Source organism: Elephas maximus, chromosome 19, assembly GCF_024166365.1.
Source record: "Elephas maximus indicus isolate mEleMax1 chromosome 19, mEleMax1 primary haplotype, whole genome shotgun sequence".
Lineage (NCBI taxonomy): Eukaryota > Metazoa > Chordata > Mammalia > Proboscidea > Elephantidae > Elephas > Elephas maximus.
Genome location: NC_064837.1, coordinates 72,127,248 through 72,146,887, shown reverse-complemented (window position 1 = coordinate 72,146,887; position 19,640 = coordinate 72,127,248).

The following is a 19,640-nucleotide window of genomic DNA, read 5'->3' as shown; positions in this document are numbered from 1 at the left end:
CTGGGGACATTGGGGTTGGTTTTCTTCTTTCTCCTGTCATCTGATAAAAATGGTGTCTCCTTAAAAACAGACACTAAGCAAAACTGAGGGAAAAAAGCCAACAATTACACATTCTGGGCAGGCCAGTGATGTTGAGGCACCGCCAGCCTCTGCCCCGTGCATCTGCCACCCCCAGGGAGTGAGGCGCCCCTGTCCGCCTTCTCCGACAGCATCTGCATGATGAATGTCACTTTTTTTGGTTAAAATACAGTTTTGAATATTTATTTTAGCTTAACCTATTCATCTTGAAGTAAGAGCAAAACCAAACTTAAGCAGAAACGTGTGAGCTGGCAGCTCAGAAGTTCAGGGCAGAGTTCACGCTCCCAACATCCGCTTCGTCAGGACCGTACCACAGGCCAGGGCCCACCACAAGGGATGGTGGCTAAAAAGATGCAGCATTGAGGAAATAAAGCCAAAAGCTCTTGGTAATAGACACACCTCCCCCCGCTGTCCTCATCACTGGGTCAGCTCTGAGGTCCAGTGCCTAGGGTAACTGTTGAGGGTCACCACTAGCCACCACTGGACACACAAAGGAAAGGTCCCACAAGGTCAGCATGGACACCCCTCTGCTCCAGACTCAAGCTCCCAGGGAGAAGGTGGGTGCGTGGGGGTCCTCCAGCTGTGGTTGGGGGCTTCCTTCTCCAGCCTGTGCCCACCCCTTGTCCTCCCCTGAGGAAGGGGCTCAGGTGTGACAGCTCACGGCTCTTGTTCACTATGTTTTTCTTTAAAGACCTGCAGCTAGAGAAAATTGGGGGCACAGACAGAGGATGAAGCAAACCCCACATCTTTGGTGGTGGGGACAGGGCTATGGAGGCTGTACACCTGGCCACCCCCAGCCTGGAGAGGGCCTCACAGGGACAAGCAGGTGTCCCTGGGAACTCAGAGACACTGGACACCAGCAGCCCCAGCTGGGCAGGATTTCAGACTTACTATTTGCCAGTGGCACCTCCTGGTGGCCATTTCTGGCTTCTGTGGGCCCTCTCCCCCTTGCCTTCCCCTCCCCCCTCCCAAAAAAAAAAGAAAGAAAGAAATCTCCCAGCAGTGCTGGCAGCATCGCCTCACATAAACACTCCTGGAATTTGGGCTTCACCAGCTCTGAGTCTGGCTGTAGGTCGACATTTGTCCAGCTCACTCTGTGCCTGGCCCTCGGTGGCCCAGTACAGCCCCATCAACCTCCCCACTGTTGGGGCACAGGGCAGTGCCCTTTCCCACAGGGCCCACGCCTCCAGCACGCACAGCCAGGTCCAATCAAAGCACCTCGCAGCAGGGCATGGCTCCCAGTCAGCAAGGGGAACCAGCCTTGGTCAAAGTTCTCTGGGAATTGAATAAACACAAGGTTCTGTGATCATTAGGACAGAGTAGAGCTGCCCCATAGGGTTTCCAAGGAGTGGCTGGATTCGAACTGCCGACCTTTTGGTTAGCAGCCGTACTCCTAACCACTGGCATCACCTGGGGTACGCATTAGTCATTGAAAAAAAAAAATTTTTTTTTCATTAGGGAGATGCAAATCAAAACTATGGTGAAATTCCACTTCACATGCTAGTTGCCATTGAGCCGACCCTACTCATGGTGACCCTATGTGTCAGAGGAGGACTGTGCTCCATAGGGTTTTCAATGGGTGATTTTTTGGAAGTAGATCAGCAAGGCTTTCTTCCCAGGTGCCTCTGGATGGACTCGAACATCCAGCTTTTCGGTTAGCAGCTGAGTATGTTCACCCTTTGCATCACCCAAGGACTCCTTACACGCACTAGGATGGCTAGGATCAGAAAAACAGAAAATGACGAGTGTTGTCAAGAATATGGAGAAATTGCAACTTTAATTCATTGCTGGTAGGATTGCAAAATGATGCAGCTGCTATGGAAAACAGTTTGGTAGTTCCTCAAAAATTAAACGCAGAATTACCATATGACTCAGCAATTCCACTTCCAGGCATACACGCAAAAGACTTGATATCAGAGACTCGAACAGATACGTCCACACCAATGTTCATTGCAGCACTATTCACAATAGCCAAAAGGTGGAAACAACCCAAGTGTCCATCAACAGATGATAGATAAACAAAATGTGGTGTATACATACAATGGAATACTACTCAGCCCTAAAGAGAGCTGAAGTTCTGTTACGTGCTGTGACATGGGTAAACCTTGACAACAGTGCGCTGAGTAGAATAAACCAGACACAAAAAGACAAATACTGTATGACCCCACCCGTATGAAATATCTAGAACAGGCAAATTCATTGATACAGAAGGCTGGTGGTTACCAGGGCTGGGGGGTGGGCAGTGAAAGATTCCACCCACTGGGTCAGCTTCCAGGGAGCCCCACATTCCTGGGCCAAAGGGCAACCCATCGGGCAGAATCTCCTCTGCAGCCTCCTTGGGGTTCGGGGTTCTAGGCTGGCTGGCTCAGACCCTGGGTGTCTCCCTCTAGAAAACATGGGCCCTCTGGGAGACAGCTGGAGAGAGATCCCAGGAAGGGGCCATCTGCAAGCCAGACACCAGGCTCCTGTCACATTGAAACGGTTCAACAGCAGGGTCACTCTGGCCAGATTTAAAAGAACTCATTAACATTCAAGCTTTTTTAAAAACACCAAGTAACGTCGGAATGTGACATCATCATCCCATGGCGGGTCCTGCCTGCCATGGAGCCATGTGGCAGGTACGCCATAGGCAGCGTCCGTTAAAGCTGCCAACTTTTAAAAAGTTGAAAAGCCACACTGCAGATGCCTGACTCTCAGTGGCATTTGGGCTGAAAAAGAGCTAGTTTTCTCAGCCGCAGATGACACAGGACATCTGCAGTTGATTTTAATACTGTTCTTTAAGTGCTTGGCTGCTAACTGAAAGGTTAGCAGTTCGAACCCACCCAGCAGCTCCTCAGGAGAAAGATTACAGTCTAAGACACCCAGTGGGGCAGGTCTACTCTGTCACATGGAGTGGCTATGAGTCGGAATCGACTAGATGGTACTTAATAGGCATAACTCTTGGTACTACACATAATTAATCAGTGAAAAACTCTGCTTATCAGCAGTTTTATAAATAGGAAAACCTTTAAGAAAGATGTCATTAAAATGATGCACACCAAAACTGTAGTGAGATACCCCTTCCCACCCACTAGTGTGGTTATTAGCCGAAAAGCAGAAAGCAGCGTTGGTGCGGATGAGGAGGTGCGGGGACAAGGGAAGTCACTGGTTCTAACTACCAAGCAGCGATCAGAGGAGACGCTGCCCCATTTCAGTCCTGACCCCACATGCTGTTCAGATTGTAAAATGCTGCAGCTGCTGTGGAAAACAACCTAGAGTTCCCAAAATAGTAAACACACAATTCTACTCCTATGTATACACCCGAGAGAAATGAAAACATACGTCCACACAAAAACCTGTATGTGAATGCTCGCTCACTGCAGCATTACCCACAATGTCCACCAGTGGATGAAGAGAGAAACAAACAGAGAGAAATGAGAATATTATTTGGCCATAAAAAGGAATGAAGTGCCGATCCATGCTATGATGTGGATGAATCTGGAAAACATGATGCTGTATGAAAGAAGTCAGACACAAAATGCCACACACTGTATGATCCCATTTGTATAAAATGCCCAGAAAAGGCAAGCCTACAGAGACAGAAAGCAGATTTGTGGTTGCTCAGGGAAGGGGGAGGACTTGCCATCCTGGCTCCAGCCTCTGTGTGTTTCTGTTCTAAGTTCTCCATAATGAGAGCTGTGTTTCGGACTCAGCACCTCCCTGAGGGCCAGGATGGTGTGGACTCTGTGAGCCTCCCCCAGCATCCTCGGCTTCGCTCTGGCGGGTGGGTGACATGCTCCCATGGGACACTCTTGAGCTGGCACATGGAGGTAACCCTGATAAACGTGGCATGGATGGTGGGAGAAGGGGCAATGCCCCACAGAGGGGTCTGCGCCTGTCCCAGCTGCTCCTAGAGGACACTGGGGGGTCTTGTTCAAGGTCAAGAGCAGCTGGTCACCCCTCCTGAAGGCCCCTCAGGAGGTTTGAAGGCGCATATGGTGGCTGTGGATGACCACAAGGAGAGGAGGCTGGAGAGGAACAAATCCTGGGACACAGGAATCAGGGCATCCATGGGCACTGGTGTGTGATTCAGAGAAACAGAAGAACAGGGGGAGCATGGCTGCACTGGGGTCAACACAGCGGGACCTGGGGAGCAGGGGACAGGAGACGCCACCCAAATTAACGCAAACATGAACATATTTTTACATGGTACTGAATGCTAAACCAAACCCAGTTGCTGTCAAGTCAGCTCCAACTCATGCCGACCTCATGTGTGCAGAGTAGAACTGCTCCATAGGGTTTTCAAGGCTGTGACCTTTCAGAAGCAGATTGCCAGGCCTTTCTTCCAAGGCAATTCTGTGTGTGTTTGAACCACCAACCTTTTGGCTAGTAGTCCAATGCTTTATTATTTGCACTACCCAGGAAACTGGTACCTAAATGGTTGTTAAAAATCGGAGTTTTGTCTGCATAATTACTTTTAGCTAGTAGTGAAGGGCTTTTATGTCTGGTCTCCAGATGTAGTTATGCTCCTTCTGAGGCTCTGCCGCTGCTTCTGGCAGTGATTTACAGAGAAGCTGGCCCAGAGTCGTTGGCAGCGGTGTCTCACAGACATGTCCGCCATTTTGTTCTTCAAAAATGTCTTGGCCATTCCTAGCCCTGTGCTATTTCATATGAATTTTAGAACCAGTTTTTCTAATTTCATGAGACATTCGGTTAGAAATGGCATAGGATTTTGTTAATTTCAGGAAAATGGATACCTTTGGGTCCCACCTGGGTGCAAGGGGTCTGGGAAACAGTGCGCAGCAGGGTCCACAGCAGAGAACAGGATGTGGGGCCCCAGCCTCTGCCAAGTGAAGCTGAACCAGACAATGTGGACCTCGACCCAAAGAGATAACCCTCTGAGGTGTTGGACGTCACACCCAGGAGACATCACCGGGTAAGCAACCGAGGGCTGGTGTGAGGGCTACTGATTCTGGAACTTCGGACGGCTCTGTTATTTGGATGTACAACCCCAAGTCACAGTGAGAAGACGAGAGCAAGGAGACAGAAAGCTGGCAGCTCAGGACACAACGGTTGATGCGACAGAGAAGAAGTTAAGGTGGAAGACAGCCGCACGTTCTCAGGGCTGCAAGGACGCTGCTCCTGGCACCCGGTGTGGGATTTGTCCTGAAGACATGCTCGCACCCCTGGGAAACGATGAGGTGACACAGGATGAAGGCATCACCGTAGCCTTGGTCGTGACAGTGAAAGGTCAGGAACAACCCAACTGCCTGCCCGTGGGAGGCTGTTGAACTGGCCATGGCCCCACACAGGGCGGGAGGCCTCCAGGGCAGCTCACGTGTGAGAAAAGCGAGTCCTGAACAGCATGATTGCCACCTTTTGTGCAAAAAAGAGGAAGAGGGGATAAGAAGGCGTTTGTTTGTTTGTTTGTTTGTTTAATTTAAATAAAGTCTGATCTTGAACCTCGAAAACGTGATGCTGGTGAAACAAGCCAGACACAAAAGGACAAATACTGTGTGGTCCCACTTAGGTGAAATGTCTAAAGCAGGGAAACGCATAGTTGTTGGTGGTTATCAGGGCGGGCAGGGAAGGGAAAGGGGAAGCCAATGCTTAAGCGGCACTCAATTTCCTAATGGATAAAATTCCGGATGAAAAAGTCCGGAAAGGGACAGTGGTGATGGTCAAGCCACAAGGTTAATGCATTTGATGTCACTGAATCATATTGGTAGAAAATGCTGAAATGGCAAATGCCTTGCTATGCATGTTTTTACCATCGGGAAAAAAAAAGTCAGAAGGAAAAAGTCGAAGTCTGCTATGAGAGTAGTTTGTCCATTTAGATCTGTGTTGGAGAGATGTGAGACCTCATGGTGGAGAAGGTGCTCACCAGGCACCACCGCCTGCCCTACTTCCCAGCCCCCTGCACCTGAGCTGGGGCTTCGTGGTCAGTGTCACTTAGAGTAAACCAAACAAAACCCATTGCCATCGAGTTCATAACGACTCTTTGCAACCCTATAGGACAGAGTAGAACTGCCCCATAGGTTCCTAAGGCTGTAAATCTTTACAGAAGCAGACTGCTATATCTTTCTGCTGTGAACAGCTAGTGGGTTGAACCGCCAACATTTTGCTTAGCAGCCAAGCACTTAACCACTGCACTACCAGGGCTCCTTATCACAGTCTATTTTTAAATAACATTGTACAATTTACCGCCTCTCCTCATGTCTTACTTCTACACATTCTGTAAACCCCACGGTAAAATGGTGGTAGTAATATTCTCAGAAGCCGTCTAATTTCAGGGGGGATAACGTGAATGAAGATCAGCCCAAGGCTGACCCCTGTGAGGTGGACGTCAGACATCTGTCCACTCTCCAACCTTTTTACCAACTCTGACTCCAGCCTTCCCTGCCTCAGCACTCTCTACTTACGGTAGGGGCAGGGAAGTGCTGGCAACTCTGGAAGCCACGTTGGAGACAGTGGTGTCTCGATGTGGTGGAGCCTCCGTCAGCCTGGGTCCCCGAGTGACTTTGTGGAGCAGGATTCCCCTGGGTCAGAGCCGAAGAGTTAGCATGAGCAAGCCCTTCGTGTATTCGGCTGCTGAGATTTTGCAGTTAATTCGTTATCGCAGTGTACCCTAGTCTATAAGGTCCTTGGGTGGCACAAATGGTTAAGTGCTGACTACTAGCCAAAAGCTTGGCAGTTTGAACCCCCTCAGAGGCGCCTCAGAAGAAAGGCCTGGTAACCTCCCGCTGAAAGGTCACAGCCTTGAAAACCTTATGGAGCACAGTTCTACTCTGCACACACGGGGTCACCATGAGTCAGAATCGACTCAATGGCAACTCACAGTAGCCTGCATCTGTGCTGACTGAGATAGCACAGGTAACCAAAGGTCTCCAGGTGAAGGGAAAAAAATTAAGAGAACTTGAACGTGCAGAAGAAGCCTTGGTAGCGCAGCGGTTAAGAAATCAGCTGCTAACTGAAAGGTCAGTGGTTTCAACCCACCAGCCAGAGAGAAAGGTGTGGCAGTCTGCTTTCGTAGAGATTACAGCTTTGGAAACCCTGTGGGTCAGTTCTACTCTGTCCTACAGGGTCGCTGTGATTTGGAACCTGGCGGCACTGGGTGTGCACATGCGGATGATTGTTGTGGGCATTTAAAGAACAAAGAAAGTCACACATATTAGACATATTTGCCACTTGGCTGCTTTCTGCAGCTGCTGGCCACTGCTGTGTGCCCTGGGGAGCCCAGCAAGGGCTCCTGTGGGTCTGCTGCCACAGCTCTGGGAGTGGGGCTGAGGCTGGAGGGCTCAGAGGCTGTGGCCCTGCTACCCAACCTCAATTTACCCGTATCTCAAAGCTTCACATGGCTCTCGGAGACATTGCTCACGGGTACCACGCTGGCGCAGGCAGCCAAGGTCCCCAGCGATAGGACGGACCAGACACCTGCTGGGGAGACACAGGACAGCAGGCCAGGCAGCACGAAGGTCCCCAGCAATAGGACAGACCAGGCACCTGCTGGGGAGACATAGGACAGCAGGCTGAGCAGCACCATCCTCAGAGGCCCACTGATACACGCAGAGGCACCTCATCCTGCTTGCTCAGCCAGTGGGTGGCCTCACTTCCGATGCGGCTTGCAGAGCCTCAGTTCGGGGGCTCTCAATGGCTGGCCGACCTCCCCCCAGGTGCCCACACTTGGGTCCTCAGGCAGAGCAAACACTCATATTCACAGCCCGTTCTGATGGAAGGGGTGCAGCTTCGGATGTCCTGGCGGCCAGCCCTGTGTTAGCTTGCAGAAAAGCTTCCTGGAAGGTGGGTGCTGTCAGGATCCGCTGGCAGGGCCTGAAGGACAGAGAGGGACAGGAAGATGCATGTGCCCAGGGCTGAGTCAGCCCTTCTGGGAAGATGCCAATGCCCCTCCGGCTCACATGGGGCCAAACAGGAAATGCTTAGGATCACGAGCATGTTCCTGGAAAAGGGAACAGACAATCAGCAAACCTGAGCTACAGCCCTAACCACCTTCCCATTGACCTCCAAGTCTCACCACCGTCCTGCTGTCCCTCCAGATGTCACCATCGTCCCTCTGTCCCCCAGGCCTCACCACCATCCCGCTGTCCCCCCACGTTTCACCACCGTCCCACTGTCCCCCAGGTCTCACCACCATCCCACTGTCCCCCCAGATCTCACCACCATCCCACTGTCCCCCCAGATCTCACCACCATCCTGCTGTCCCTCCAGATCTCACCACTGTCCCTCCAGATCTCACCACTGTCCCACTGTCCCACTGTCCCCCAGGTCTCACCACCATCCCGCTGTCCCCTCAGATGTCACCACTGTCCCGCTGTCCCCCTGGATCTCACCACCATCCTGCTGTCCCCCAGGTCTCACCACTGTCCCCCTGACCCCTCAAGTCTCACCACCATCTCACTGTCCCCCAGGTCTCACCACCATCCTGCTGTCTCCCAGGTCTCACCACCATCCTGTTGTCCTCCAGATCCCTTGGGCTCTCCAACAGGACAGTGAAAGCTGCTGTTTCTGCCCTGAGGCCCCTTCCCCCCAGTGCCAGCTTGGATCCCAAGAAGAAGCCATCTCCCTCCCAGGACAAGTGGCCACTCCCTGTCTCAACTTGTCCCCAAACTCTCAGTCAGCCGTGCCAAGGATAAACAACGGTAATGTGACAGGCTCACACCAAAGGCAGCTTTCTCAGTGTTGAGGTCATCTGGCTGTTTAGTAGCAAACGTGTCCATGGCTAGGCCCGTGCAGAGCGCCACTCTTCTCCTGAGTCTCACTCGGAGGCCTGATCTGTTCTGGCCGGAGCCTAGTGTGAGTGTCAGCTCACAAGAGGGGTGCCGAGGCCCGGCCAGCCCTGCATCTGGTGCCTCCAGAGTGGTGGTTAGCGGAGGGACTGCCACCCCCCTGGAGCCTCCACACCCACACCCGGCCTCCTCCCTTTGACTGCTGCCTCTCAGTGGTTCCCAGGATTCTCAAGACTCTTGGGAAGAACTTAACCCCAGCCTGACTCACAGGGCAGGCCAGGGCCTGGGCCCCTGGGTCCTCAAGCCGGATCAAGAGAGGAGGCCCTTCCCAGCGAGTCAGGGGTAGGGGGGAGAGGGAGGAGGTTCCAAGAGGGACTCGGGTGAGAGGGTGGAGGGCGGCCCCAGCACTGCTGAGGGGAAGTAAGGGGAGCACCCCAGAGGGCCTCCAGCGTTGGGGGGTGCTGGGGATGCCAGTCCTGCCTCACCGAGGAGGCCCCGGGCGGTTTCTGAGTGGGATTCTGCCCTTGAGCCTCCCTTTCATCCTGATCCGAGGGGGGAAAGGCAGCATTCGCCTCAGCATCCCCTCCTCCAGGACGTTTACAGAGACACCTCTCACCCCTGTTAGAACCAGTTCCTCAGGGTGCTGGATAAGTGGAGCCGGGAGAGCAGCTGGGATGGTTTGAAGAGACAGAAGTGCGGGGCGTGAAATGCCATGCTGCCAGAGAAAAGCCCTCAGTGCCGCCACCTCGCGGGAGCCAGCCTGGTCTGTGTGGCCAGCACCTGGCAGCGTGGACCCCTGTTCCTGGGCTCCCTCGGGCAGGGCCACCCTCATCCACCTGCTGCCCGGCCGCAGGAGGGCTGAAGGGCCCCGGGACCATCCACTAAAAATCCTGTGGAGCACAGTTCTCCTCTGCCCACACAGGACCGCCAAGAGTCAGACACAATTGCAGCTGTTTTTTGGAGGTGACGCTGTGAGAATGGCCGCGATTGAGGGATGTATTCATGGAATCGAAGGTTGTTCTGTCTCAGCCTTTGCTGGCCTGCCCCCAGGACCTGGGAGGGGAAAGGGCCTCCTGGTGTACAGCAGCCCCCCGCCACCCCCCCCCCCCCCGCCCCAGGGCAGGAGGAGTGTTGGCCATAGCTCCTTCTTGGCAGGAATCGTCTTCTGGCCCAGACAGGGGCCAAGGGGTGGGGGCATGGGAATGGATCAGGGCCCCTGAGTTCCTGAGGCAGCCTTGTGAAAAGGGTGGGCTGGGCCACTCTCTCTGAGCCTGACCCCTCGTGTACTGCAGACGTGGCTCGGGTTCTCCCCCCCATCCCAGCCCTTTTCTCCCTCTCATCTGGACAGGCTCTGTGTTCTGGAGGCTTCTTTCACTCTGCCCTCCCCCTCACAATCCTCCTCTCTCTCACACACACACACACACACACATGCTCACCCCTTAGGAAAACAGAAAAAGCAAGTCCAGTGCCTTCCACCAACCTCATCACCCGCACCCCCATGTCTCCAGTGGTTCCTCTACCCTCCCAGCCCTGGTGGGCATAAACTGTGGCATTGTAGGGGCATCATCGAGGGGGAAGTGGGCAGGTTTCCCTCTGCAGGAGCCCCACATCTGTGCCTGCCTCCCACCTCCGGGCCTCACCCCTCCTCCTTCCTGCAGGGAGTCCAGCCACACTAAGGGACTCCATGCAGGAGTCAGCAGGGCCGGGCACACCCATGGTTGGCTCACAGCTGCATCTTTGGGCCCAGCTCCAGCTGAATCTGGTATTATGCTGATGTGCTAACATCTGGACCACGCGAGACCCAGACAGAGAAAAATGAAAATGAAGAAGGAAAAAGATTTGTGAAAATAAATTTTTAAAAATCCTTGGAATTAAAAAAAGATGAACAATCTTCATTTGAAATGGCCCAAGAGTGCCAAGGGCAAGAGGTTAAGAAAAGAACCCTTCCCTCCTGCACACACACACACATCAGACGGATGTTTAATGTGAAATATTCATGCAGCTAATAAAATAGCTTCCAAATACATGAATAAAGAGTGCTAGAACTGCAGGGAGAAAGTGATGGCCCCCCATAACCGCGTGAGCCTCCAGGCCCCTTCTCTCGATTATCTAGAGCTCAGTTGACAAAAATCGGCATGTATGATAAGAGCTCTGCACCACCCCACTGACCATTCGGACGTGAGGAATGCCGGTAACGCCCTGAAAACACTCGTATGCGAAGTCACGCACAGAACCCCAGTAAACTCTCGTGGGGAGGCATCCTGGAGAACAACGGTAGGGTTAGAAAGAAATTACCACTTAAAGCAAAGAAACAACAAGGATAGCCTTTAAAGATTTTATAAAAGAAAATATTTTACAGAAGATAAACAGGAAGTCCAGATTACAACCAATATCACAATTTGCACATACATTTTTTAAAAATAATTTTTATTGTGCTTTAAGTGGAAGTTTACAAATCCAGTCTCACACAAAAACCCATATACACCTTCCTAAAAACACCTTGCTACATACCCCCAATTACTCTCCCCCTAATGAGACAGCCCGCTCTCTCCCTCCACTCTCTCTTTTCGTGTCCATTTCGCCAGCTTCTAACCCCCTCCACTCTCTCATCTCCCCTCTGGTCAGGAGATGCCAACATACTCTCAAGTGTCCACCTGATCCAAGAAGCTCGCTCCTCACCAGCATCCCCCTCCAACCCACTGTCCAGTCCAACCCATGTCTGAAGAGTTGGCTTTGGGAATGGTTCCTGTCCTGGGCCAACAGAGGGTCTGAGGGACATGACCACCGGGGTTCTTCCAGCCTCAGTCAGACCATTAAGTCTGGTCTTATGAGAAGTAGGGGTCTGCATCCCACTGCTCTCCTGCTCCCTCAGGGGTTCTCTGTTGTGTTCCCTGTCCGGGCAGTCATTGGTTGTAGCCGGGCACCATCTAGTTCTTCTGGTCTCAGGATGATGTAGTTGCTGGTTCATGTGGCACTTCCTGTCTCTTGGGCTGGTAATCACATTGTGTCCTTGGTGTTCTTCATTCTCCTTTGACCCAGGTGGGTTGAGACCAATTGATGCATCTTAGATGCCTGCTTGCTAGCGTTTAAGACCCCAGACACCACTCTTCAAAGTGGGATGCAGAATGTTTTGTTAATAGATTTTATTATACCAATTGACTTAGATGTCCCCTGAAACCAGGGTCCCCGGACCCCTGCGCCTGCTATGCTGGACTTCGAAGCGTTCAGTTTATTCAGGAAACTTCTTTGCTTTTGGTTTAGTCCAATTGTGCTGACCTCCCCTGAATTGTGTGCTGTCTTTCCCTTCACCTAAAGTAGTTCTTATCTATTATCTAATTAGTGAATACCCCTCTCCCACCCTCTCTCCCTCTCCCCTCTCCTAACCACAAAAGAATGTTTTCTTCTCAGTTTAAACTATTTCTCAAGTTCTTATAATAGTGGTCTTATACAATATTTGTCCTTTTGCAACTGACTAATTTCACTCAGCATAATGCCTTCCAGGTTCCTCCATGTTATGCAATGTTTCACAGATTCCTCACTGTTCTTTATCGATATGTAGGGTTTGTTTTTTAGTATTCTATTGTGCAAATATACCATAATTTATTTATCCATTCATTCGTTGATGGGCACCTTGGTTGCTTCCATGTTTTCGCTATTGTAAACAGTGCTGCAGTAAACATGGGTGTACATGTATCTGTTCGTGTAAAGGTTCTTATTTCTCTAGGATATATTCCAAGGAGTGGGATTGCTGGATCGTATGGTAGTTCTATTTCTAGCTTTTTAAGGAAGTGCGAAATCGATTTCCAAAGTGCTTGTACCATTCGACATTCCCACCAGCAGTGTAGAAGTGTTCCAATCTCTCCACAGCCTCTCCAACATTTATTATTTTGTGTTGTTTGGATTAATGCCAGCCTTGTTGGAGTGAGATGAAATCTCATTGTAGTTTTGATCTGCATTTCTCTAATGGCTAATGATCGTGAACATTTCCTCATATATTTGTTAGCTACCTGAATGTCTTCTTTAGTGAAGTGTCTATTCATATCTTTTGCCCGTTTTTTTTAATTGGGTTGTCTTTTTGCAGTTGAGTTTTTGCAGTATCATGTAGATTTTAGAGATCAGGTGCTGATCAGAAATGTCATAGCTAAAAACTTTTTCCCAGCCCGTAGGTAGTCTTTTTACTCTTTTGGTGAAGTCTTTGGATGAGCATAAGTGTTTGATTTTTAGGAGCTCCCAGTTATCTAGTTTTTCTTCTACATTCTTTACAATGTTTCGTATACTGTTTATGCCATGTATTAGGGCTCCTAACGTTGTCCCTATTTTTTCTTCCATGATCTTTATCGTTTTAGATTTTCTATTTAGGTCTTTGATCCATTTTGAGTTCGTTTTTGTGCATGGAGTGAGGTATGGGTCTTGTTTCATTTTTTTGCAGATGGATATCCAGTTCTGCCAGCACCATTTGTTAAAAAGACTGTCTTTTCCCCATTTAACTGTTTTGGGGCCTTTGTCAAATATCAATTGCTCATATGTGGATGGATTTATGTCTGGATTTTCAATTCTGTTCCGTTGGTCCATGTATCTGTTGTACCAGTACCAGGCTGTTTTGACTACTGTAGCGGTATAATAGGTTCTAAAATAAGGTGAAGTGAGGCCTCCCACTTTGTTGTTCTTTTTCAGTAATGCCTTATTTATCCGGGGCCTCTTTCCCTTCCATATGAAATTGGTGATTTGTTTCTCCATCTCATTAAAGAATGTCCTTGGGATTTGGATCAGAATTGCATTAAATGTATAGATCACTTTTGGTAGAATAGACATTTCTATAATGTTAAGTCTTCCTATCCACGAGCAAGGTATGTTCTTCCACTTATGTAAATCTCTTTTGGTTTCTTGCAGAAGTGTACTGTAGTTTTCTTTGTATAAGTCTTTTACATCTCTGATAAGATTTATTCCTAAGTATTTTATCTTCTTGGGGGCTACTGTAAATGGCATTGATTTGGTGATTTCCTCTTCGATGTTCTTTTTTTTGGTGTAGAGGGATCCAACTGATTTTTGTATGTTTATCTTGTATCCTGATACTCTGCTGAACTCTTCTATTAGTTTCAGTAGTTTTCTGGAGGATTCCTTAGGGCTTTCTGTGTATAAGATCATGTCTTCTGCAAACAGAGATACTTTTACTTCTTCCTTGCCAATCTGGATGCCCTTTATTTCTTTGTCTAGCCTAATTGCTCTGGCTAGGACCTCCAGCACAATGTTGAATAAGAGTGGTGATAAAGGGCATCCTTGTCTGGTTCCTGATCTCAATGGGAATGTTTTCAGGCTCTCTCCATTTAGAGTGATGTTGGCTGTGTATAAATGCCCTTTATTATGCTGAGAAATTTTCCTTCTATTCCTATTTTACAGAGTTTTTATCATGAATGGGTGTTGAACTTTGTCAAATGCCTTTTCTGCATCAATTGATAAAATCATATGATTCTTGTCTTTTGTTTTATCTATGTGGTGGATTACATTAATTGTTTTTCTAATGTTGAACCATCCCTGCATACCTCGTATGAATCCCACTTGGTCATGGTGAATTATTTTTTTGATATGTTGTTGAATTCTATTGGCTAGAATTTTGTTGAGGATTTTTGCGTCTACATTCATGAGGGATATAGGTCTATAATTTTCTTTTCTTGTGGTGTTTTTACCTGGTTTTGGTATCAGGGATATGGTGGCTTCATAGAATGAGTTTGGTAGTATTCCATCCTTTTCGATGTTCTGAAATACCTTTAGTAGTAGTGGTGTTAACTCTTCTCTGAAAGTTTGGTAGAACTCTGCAGTGAAGCCGTCCGGGCCAGGGCTTTTTTTTATTGGGAGTTTTCAATCTCTTCTTTTGTTATGGGTCTGTTTAGTTGTTCTACCTCTGTTTGTGTTAGTTTAGGTAGGTAGTGTGTTTCTAGGAATTCATCCATTTCCTCTAGGTTTTCAAATTTTTTGAGTATAGTTTTTCATAGTTATCTGATATGATTCTTTTAATTTCAGTTGGGTCTGTTGTAATATCGTCCATCTCATTTCTTATTCTGGTTATTTACTTCCACTCCTGTTTTTCTTTTGTCTGTTTGGCCAGTGGTTTGTCAATTTTGTTGAGTTTTTCAAAAAACCAGCTTTTGGTCTTGTTAATTCTTTCAATTGTTTCCCTGTTTTCTATTTCATTCAGTTCAGCTCTAATTTTTATTATTTGTTTTCTTCTGGTGCCTGTGGGTTTCTTTTGTTGCTCTCTTTCTATTTGTTCAGGTTGTAGGGATAATTCTTTGATCTGGGCCCTTTCTTCTTTTTGGATGTGTGCATTTATTGATATAAATGGGCCTCTGAGCACTGCTTTTGCCGTGTCCCAAAGGTTCTGATAGGAAGTGTTTTCGTTCTCATTGGATTCTATGAATTTCTTTATTCCATCCTTAATGTCTTCTATAATCCAGTCTTTTTTGAGCAGGGTATTGTTCAGTTTCCAAGTGTTTGATTTCTTTTCCCTGCTTTTCCTTTATTGATTTCCACTTTTATGGCCTTATGGTCAGAGAAGATGCTTTGTAATATTTCAAGGTTTTGGATTCTGCCAAGGCTTGCTTTATGACCTAATATGTGGCCTGTTCTAGAGAATGTTCCACGTGCACTAGAAAAGAAAGTATAGTTGGTTCCTGTTGGGTGGAGTGTTCTGTATATGTCTATGAGGTCAAGTTGGTTGATTGTGGCATTTAGATCTTCCTTCTCTTTATTGAGCTTCTTTGTGGATGTCCTGTCCTTCACCGGAAGCGTTGTGTTGAGGTCTCCTACTATTATTGTGGAGCTGTCTTTCTCACTTTTCAATGCTGATAGAGTTTATGCGTCTTGCAGCCCTGTCCTTGGGTGCATAAATATTTAATATGGTTATATCTTCTTGGCGTATTGTCCCTTTAATTATCATGTAGTATCCTTCCTTATCCTTTCTGATGGATTTAACTCTGAAGTCTATTTTGTCAGAAATTAATATTGCCACTCCTGCTCTTTTTTGATTGTTGTTTGCTTGATATATCTTTTTCCATCCTTTGAGTTTTAGTTTGTGTCTCTAAGTCTAAGGTGTGTCTCTCGGAGGCAGCATATAGACGGATCTGGTTTTTTAATCCGTTCCGCCACTCTCTGTGTCTTTATTGGTGCATCTAGTCCGTTTACACTCAGGGTAACTATGGATAGGTGTGGATTTAGTGCTACCATTTTGATGTCTTTGTTTGTGTGTTGACAGTTTCTTTTTCCCACTTGATTTTATGTGCTGAGTAGATCTTCTTTATGTATTTTCCTTTCCTCATATTTGTTGTTGTTGATTCAGTTTCTCGTGAGTCTGTATTTTTCCCTTGTATTTTATTTTGATGAGTAGGATAGTTTGTCTCCTTTGTGGTTACCTTCTTATTTACCCCTATTTTTCTGAATTTAAAACTAACTTTTATTTCTTTGTATCGTCGTATCTTCCTCTGCATATGGAAGGTGTAGGATTACATTTCTTAGTCCCTGTTTATTATTTTAATATTGTCTTCCTTTATATAATAACATTGCTGTTACCCTGTGTTGGGCTTTCTTTCTGTCTTTTTTTTAAATCTTGCTCTGTTTTTTTGGATTTCCCTATCTGGGTTGACTTCTGGTTGCTCTGCCCAGTGTTCTGGTCTTGGGTCGATAGCTGATATTATTGATTTTTTAACCAAAGTACTCCCTTTAGTATTTCTTGTAGTTTTGGTTTGACTTTTACGAATTCCCTCAACTTGTGTTTATCTGGAAATGTCTTAATTTCACCTTCATATTTAAGAGACAGTTTTGCTGGATATATGATTCTTCGCAGGCAATTTTTTTCCTTCAATTTTTTTAATATGTCATCCTATTGCCTTCTCGCCTGCATGGTTTCTGCAGAGTAGTCTGAGCTTATTCTTATTGTCTCTCCTTTGTAGGTCACTTTTCGTTTATCCCTCGCTGCTCTTATAATTCTCTCTTTATCTTTGGTTTTGGCAAGTTTGATTACAATATGTCTCGGTGACTTTCTTTTAACATCTACATTATGTGGAGTTTGATGAGCATTTTGGATAGATATCTTCTCATCTTCCACAATATCAGGGAAGTTTTCTGCCAACAAATCTTCAACAATTTTCTCTGTATTTTCTGTTACCCATCCCTGTTCTGGTACTCCAGTCACTCGTAGGTTATTTCTCTCAATAGAGACCCACATGATTCTTAAGGTTTCTTCATTTTTTTAAATTCTTTTATCTGATTTTTCTTCAAATATATTAGTGCTAAGTGATTTGTCTTTGAGTTCAGAAATTCTAGCTTCTACTTGCTCAATTCTGCTCCTCTGACTTTCTATTGAGTTATCTAATTCTGTAATTTTATTGTTAATCTTCTGAATTTCTGATTGCTGTCTGTCTACAGATTTTTCCAGATTATTAAACTTTGCATTATTTTCCTGAATAATCTTTCTAATTTCTTCAGTTGCCTTATCTGTGTGTTCCTTGGCTTGTTCTGCATATTGCCTCACATCCTTCCTGATGTCTTGAAGGGTTCTGTGTATTAAAGTTTTGTATTCTGCATCTGGTAATTCCAGGAATGCACCTTCATCTAAAAGATCCCTGGATTCTTTGTTTTGACAACCTGTTGAGGTGATCATTGTCTGTTTCTTTATGTGACTTGATATCGATTGTTGTCTCCGAGCCATCTATAAGTTATTTTATTAGTTTATGCTTGCTTACTGTGTCGTAGCTGCTTGCTTTGTTTTGTTTTGGTATACCCCTATGGGTTGCTTGAGTGAGCTAGCTTGATTATTTTCGCCTTTGGAGCTCTGGTGTCCCGTCCCCAGCTGGCTAGAGCTGTTCTCAGGTATATCAGTCTAGGAGTCCATTCAGTTTTCTTGTATGAATTCAGCTCAGGTTTCCAGGTAGCTGATATTAAGTGTGTGGTACAGACTCTGTCCTACAGTCTTAGAGGGGCAGAGATGATTGGTTTATATACCGGTATCTGATTGTAGCAGGGGGTCACGCTCTGAACAAGGCAGGGGACTGGGAACCAACCCCCGAGTGTCTCTGAGGAAAACGTGTCTCTGTTCCCTAGAGCGTGCTGGTGGGTTGGTTCTGCAGAGCGACCGTGGGCACCCAAAAGTTTTTGTTGTAAGGGCTGGGGGGTACCAGTTTTCTTTGGACCAGTTGCGGGTGGCTGGGTGACCTGAGTAGAGCTACCGGTCCTTAGGTCCCTGTATTGGGTAGGTGAGGACCTTGTTTAATAGGCAAAGCAGTGTCAAAGGTCAAACACCTGCCTCTCCACCGCACAGCTGAAATGGTTGGAGTTTGCCAACAATGGCCTATTCTCCTGAAATAGGCCCACACAGGTCCCTGCAGAAGGGAAAGGTGCTCAAGGTCCACGGACGGTTTATGCCTGAACAGGAGCCACTTCTGTCCTGAGCTCCCCTGGTTAATGGAGCTAGGAAATTATCTTTTCCTCCCAGTTGCAAATTTTTTCCTTCCCCAAGGCCAGGAGGATGGGTCTAAGTGGTCACCAGGGTCTATCTCAGGCCCAGGGATTCAGCCTCTGAAGCCAGCCTGGGGGTCGGGGGCACGGTAAAATATACGCAAGTACTTAGCTTTTGCCAAGAGTGCCGTTCTCCTCAGGTTCCGGAGGTGTGAGTGGGCTGTGTGGCTGGCTGCTTCTCCCTGAGGAAACTGAGGCCCAACACTAGGACCAGACCCCGCCCGCCGCCACCACTGCCGCCACTCCAGGAATGGTGCCTGAGGGCTCCCGTGATTCAGGTCCCGTAACTCCTCTCTACTTCTAAACTGTCTCTTCCTCTCCCTGCCCCTCAGTTCATTGTCTAAGCTTGCCTTTGATGCTCAGGGCTCCCAGCTTGTCACAAATATACTCGTTTTACTTGTTTTTTCAGGTCTTTGTTGTAAAGAGGCTCTACGGAAGTGTCTGTCTATTCTGCCATCTTGGCTCTGCCTCCTGGGCATACGTTTTTGTATGAGAAACCTATTTGCGGTGTCAGCTTTCAGCCGAAACACAATAAAATTAAAAACAAACAGGAAGTCCGGCACTTTAGGAATTGTGAGAACATGCTGCTGAATAACTCATGGGTCAAAGAAGAAATCGTAGCTAAAATCGATAATCCTAGAACTGGAACAAAATGAAATCCTTCCCCCCCACATCACGACACGGCAGCCACTGAGCCTGGAGGAAGATGCCCAGCCTGGAGCTCTCATCCTGGGAATAGAGAAGGTGGGAAATTGGTGCAACGCTGCCCGCCCGAAGGCATGGAAGAATTCCAGCCTTCCTCTTCAGTGTACACGCATTAGACATGTGCACTTATTTGTATCAGAGCAGGAAGTTTCTAGAATGTCATATAAGGAAGTGTCCTCGAAGTTACTTCTGAAAGTGAAACGGGAGCCAGGGGGTGAGAACATTGAAGCTTGTTGTGTTGTATGTTTTTACAACCTTGCTTAATCTCCTGTGCTCAGATGAAAGACTCCGAAGCCCTCAGCCGATGTTCAAAGCCCCTCCCCATTTGGGACCCTCCTGCCTGGACAGCCCGACCCCCCTCAGCCCTGATGGCCACCAGGAGCCCCTTGAGTTGAGAGGCTATCTTCCTACGAGTCCTATCTGCCCTCGAGATGAAGGCTGCTCCCCCGGAACATCTGGGAAAAGTTTGTTCTGCTTTCTAGCTCTTGAGGCCTGGGCTGCTGATCTCCAGACCCCTCAGCCAGCCAGGAACGCCTTGCTTGCTCTCTGACCGCCTCTGAGGGTACAGGCGCTGCGTCGAGGCTTTGTACTGGATCTTGTCTGGGCCTCTCCTCTAAACCAAAACCA